This window comes from Gossypium hirsutum, chromosome D07 (genome assembly GCF_007990345.1).
Source record: "Gossypium hirsutum isolate 1008001.06 chromosome D07, Gossypium_hirsutum_v2.1, whole genome shotgun sequence".
Taxonomy (NCBI): Eukaryota; Viridiplantae; Streptophyta; class Magnoliopsida; order Malvales; family Malvaceae; genus Gossypium; species Gossypium hirsutum.
Genome location: NC_053443.1, coordinates 25,853,890 through 25,858,996, shown reverse-complemented (window position 1 = coordinate 25,858,996; position 5,107 = coordinate 25,853,890). Strand labels below are relative to the sequence as shown.

The following is a 5,107-nucleotide window of genomic DNA, read 5'->3' as shown; positions in this document are numbered from 1 at the left end:
TATTTTCGGCTATAAAAAGCCAATGAACAATTTGTAATTTTTTCTCTCCTTTTTACGAAGAAATTTAACAGAGAATACAAAGAAAAAAAACAAATTGCAAAGGTGGTTTTTTAAGACTTCTATTTTGATTCCTTTTTTTTTCTTTCGTAAAGAGTATAAAAAATATAAAAACAAGGTTAAAAAAAACTAAGGTTCATCTTTTTTTTCTGTTTTTATTTCGAAAAACATACAAAAATAAAATAAAGGCTTGAACTTTACCTGTTTATCACTGTTAAAAGGTCTTTTTTCGATTTGGGAGGGTCTCCAAATCCCTCGGGGTTCGTCGATGGCTTCTTTGGAGGAGAGAAACCGAAGGGTTCCCTGGGTTTTTTAAGAATCTCGGTGAAGTTTCAAGGGCATTTAGCCCTGGATTTGGGTTAAGGAAGTCGAAAGGATCAAAAAAGGGGTCTTTTGACGATCTCCGACCACCGGAGGCGACGGTCTACGTCGCCGATGACTGGTGGCCACGGAGGAGACCCACCATCCCATGGTCGATCGGAAAGGGAGAGATGAGAGAGGTCAGAGAGAGTTTTTTTAAAAGGTTGCAAATGATTTGTTTTTTAGAATTTTTTACTTATATAAGCCCTTTAAAAAAACATTGTTTTGAGCTTGGCTTTAGACACCCAAAACGAAGTCATTTCGAGCATAATCTGATGATCCGACCCAAATGGCCCTAGGTTCCACGTGTTTTTTAAAGGGTTGGGAAAATTGCTTCCTAGACCCTTCCGTTTTTTTCCCTTTTTTAAATTTTATCCTATAGTTTTTTTATTTATTTCATTTTTACCCCATTATTTTAATCTCCTTGCAAGTCGGTCCCTGGACCCACTGTTGAACCAAGGAAATGATGTGGGATTGGGATAATTTCCCTTTTAAGGCCTTTCACTTTTCCATTTTATTTTAATTCGACCCTTTATATATATATATTATTATTTATGCTTTAAATTTTGCTACATATTCAGTTCAATCCCTAGACTATAGACCCTTTGGGAATGACGTGTACTGGGTTTGGGGTTATTTACTCTTTTTGTCCCTACATTTTATTATTTTTTATTTAACCCTTTTATTTATTGTTTTTATTTATTTATACTTGAGGTTTTTTCACAATTTCAATTTAGTCCCATGTTCATTTAATTAAGTCCATGTACTTGCTGTATTTTAATTTTTTGCTGTCAAATTTCCCAATTATTTTATTTTGGTCCTTTATTTTTAATTAATGATATTATTAATATTATTAAGTGATCATCGTTTTTAATTAATATTAATTTTGTTAAAATTCGCTCAAAAATCATTATATTATGAATGTAATTATATTATTATCATACATTTTTATATTATTTCACTATTAGTATTATTATATAATATTTTTTATTTCATCATTTTTTATTATTTTATTTCATCATTTTTATTGTACTCATTATATTATTGTCATTTTATTTTATTAACTATGTTGTTATTTTATTAATGTCATAATTTTGCCATCATCATGCATTGTAAATATTGCTACATACACCCATCTATTTTTCTGCGCAAACGCATAAGCAATGATTTGAACCAAGGCAATATTATTTATTTTAAGGATTCAAGAAATTGTGCCCCTAACTTACGAGATATGATTTTTTCCTTGAACCGAAATAATCGAGCGTCCCTTCTCTCTATAAAAAATAATTAAAAATATAAGATTTGGGCAATATTTAAAAGGTAAGCGTTCTTATTTTCGAGAATTCGAGATTTTGTGCTCCAACTTACTGGATATTATTTTTTGTCTTGATCGACCTGAAATGAGAAGATCTCCTCGTTAAAAATTCAATTTAGATAGAGACTTTTTCAATACCATCAAATAACATTGCGCTAAATGGATCACATTTTAAATTCTCTTTAAATTCTCAAATTTTGACATTAAGACATTAAATAATTAACTAGATATTAATTTTGAACATTATAAGAATGCTAATCCCGATGAATTGTTAGCGATGTGAAATTAGAAAATGTGTTTGAATATGTAGAAATATATGTTGGCTGAATAGGTAAGTCGACATGTACGCATATGTATATAAAATTCCTTATGGTATTAAAATGCATGAGTGGATATTGTGCGTGACTTCGCATTTCAAAGTCAAAACAAACAATTCCACGGAAGCAATAATTAAGAATACCACCCATTCCTCTGGAAAGGTAAGAGATATGGAAGGAGATAAAGGAACAGTATGCGTGACTGGAGGGAACGGTTACGTTGGCTCCTGGTTGATCAAACTGCTTCTTGAGCTCAGTTACTCTGTTCATACCACTGTTAGCAGATCTTAATGATCCCGAGAGTTTTGGTACAGCCATCGAGGGATGCAAAGGAGTTTTCCATGTTGCTGCTCCCATGGATTTCCAGGACAACGAACCCGAAGCAGTTATGACCCAAAGGTCAATCGATGGAACATTAGGCATCTTGAAGACATGCTTGAGATCAACACAGTGAAGAAAGTTGTATACACTTCTAGTATTACCGCCGTATTTTTCAACAAGATCAAGAATGTGGAGATTATGGACGAGAGTTATTGGAGTGATGTGGATTACATTCGATCAGAAGTTAAGTCAAACTTGAGTTCTTATGCCATTACCAAGACTTTGACAGAAAAAGCAGTTCTTGAATTTGCGGCACAACATGGATTGGATTTGGTTTCCATCATTCCTCCTATGGTTCTGGGTCCCTTCATCTGTCCCAAGTTGCATGTTCCAGTGCACACCGCATTGTCTCCCATCCTAGGTATATGTTGAACTTGTTTTTCTTCTTACCATGAATCAATTTAACATACAGATGTAGTTTATCCAATTGATTATCTGTTCAGGGAGTAGGAAAAACAATAATCTTCTTCTCAATCTTGCAATTGTGCATATGGATGATTTGGCAAGGGCATTCATCTTCCTGCTTGAGCATCCTGAGGCAAAAGGAAGGTATAATTGTTCCTCTGATACGGTTACTGCTCCAAAGATAGTTGAAATTCTTTCAACTAACCATCCAGAATTCCCAATTGTAGAGTGAGTAGAATTTTTATTTTTATTCTAATTACAGCTCATGTTATGTTAATGTTTGGAGTAAAAGAAAAGCTTTTAATCCTTGTCATGCAGCACCCTGGAAGGAATTGAAGGTGCTAAATAGCCTGGTTTGTCATCAAAGAAGCTCTTGGATTTGGGTTTCAGATTCAAGTATGGGGTTGAGGATATATATGATGGAATTATTAAAAGCTGCAAGGAGAAAGGCTTTCTCTAGGAAGCATAAACATGGTATGCAATCTGTAGGAATGATGTTAACTCTTTGTTTCATTGCATAAGCAAAGGGGGCCTGATATGATTCAATGAATAGACGATGCTGATGCAATACTTCTTTTGAAGATTATAGGATTCTTTTGCTCTAATTACATGAAAATTTAAATGTATTTTTCTGCATTTTTCATGTTTGGATGCATGTGTTTTGATGGACTTTATATATATTAGTTTGTTTTGGAGATAGTTGTATGCAGTTTTTTGCTCTTCCTATGAACCCATCACTCACTCTGCTTGTGATTACTTTTCTTTCTAGGATAAATTACACTAGCAGGAACTCAACTTTAAAACCAGTCACTCAACTTTTAAAAATAACAAATCAATCACTAACGTTATTGAAAAGTGACAAATCAGTCAACCATTAACATTACAAGCTTAACAGGATAGGTGACGTGACCAATTAATTGGCTACGTCAGCTAACTTGCCATGTTGGATGAGGCAAAGTTGAGTGATTGTTTTTTTTTTGTCTTTCCTTTTTCCTTTTTTAATAAATTTCCCAATATTTTTACTTTTTGCGTAAATGGCCCAATATGTTTATACTTCTTCTTCATTCCAACAATCTCGCCGTCACTGCCTTCTTTGGCGTCACAATCATTGACCTCCAAACCATCATGCCACACCTCAAAATTTGTCTTAGAAGTTTCGAAGGTAAAATGGGGATTTTAGCTCTAGTGAGCTCGGAAATTTTATTAGCATGGTATTCGAAATTGTTTTTGCCTATGACATTTTGGAAATTAAATCATTTTTTGAAAATAATGTTCAAAAGACTTTCAATTTTGAAATAAGGACTGATTTGTAAAATGGTCTAAATTATGAGTTTTTAAATTAAACTAAATGTTAATTTCACACTATTTTTCTCCTTATCTTTATAAAACCCATTTTAGTCTCTTGTCCATATTTTTGTTTTGTTATCCATTGCATTCCAAAGCTCTTTTTATTCAATTTTGATCCCCAAACTTAATTCCTTAGATTTCTATCATTCCCCAAATCATAAATCTTCATAGTATTTCAAGAAAAACATCCAAGAACACCATAGATTTCTCCATTGTTGAATTTTTGGGTTTTTTCGGATTTTCGATCAAATGTTTGATTTTTCGTCAACTAAAGTAACATTCGATTCCTTATTAGTTTTTTTTATGTTATTTGATCCTTTAAATTGAATTTTTAGCTATTAAATCGCATGTTTTAAATAAAAGCCGAAAATTGGGTCGTTAATGGTGGATTTTGAGATTTTGGGAAAAACATGGTTTCAAAGTGTTTTTCAATTAGTATTGACATGATTAGAAGGTTTTTAAACTTACTTTAAAGTTTTGTTGAAGATTTCTAACATTTTAATGAATTTTCGTGAAAATTGTCATAAACATGTCGAAAATTTAATACCATGAATTTGGTAGTTTTGAGTAGTTTAAATGTTGAGAATCGATCGTAGGTGAATAATTAGATAAACAGAATTAGTTTTAGGTAAAAATATTTAGTATGGACCGAGATAATTGAAATTCAAGTTCGCTATGTCGAAGGTTTCGACTACAAGAGAATTTAGCTTAGGCTTGTATTTTAATTGTTTGAAGTGAGTCCTTGGCTGATTGTTGATTGTGTACATTGTGTGTTATTATGTGTGAAGTGTCGAAACCATTGAATCCTTCTATGAGTAAGGCAAAAGACAAGGAAAAATTAGTTTAAGTTTTTGGCAATTAGGCGAAAGCGTGATTGGTGAGTGCTTGGAATCGCTACTTGTAAACACGACTCATAGTGTTAATT

At 32.6% G+C, this 5,107-nt stretch overlaps 1 pseudogene; it reads left to right on the top strand.

Annotated features, from left to right (window-relative positions):
* Positions 1–2,140: 2,140 nt before the first annotated feature.
* Positions 2,141–3,542, top strand: LOC107956722 (vestitone reductase-like; annotated as a pseudogene).
* Positions 3,543–5,107: the final 1,565 nt, after the last annotated feature.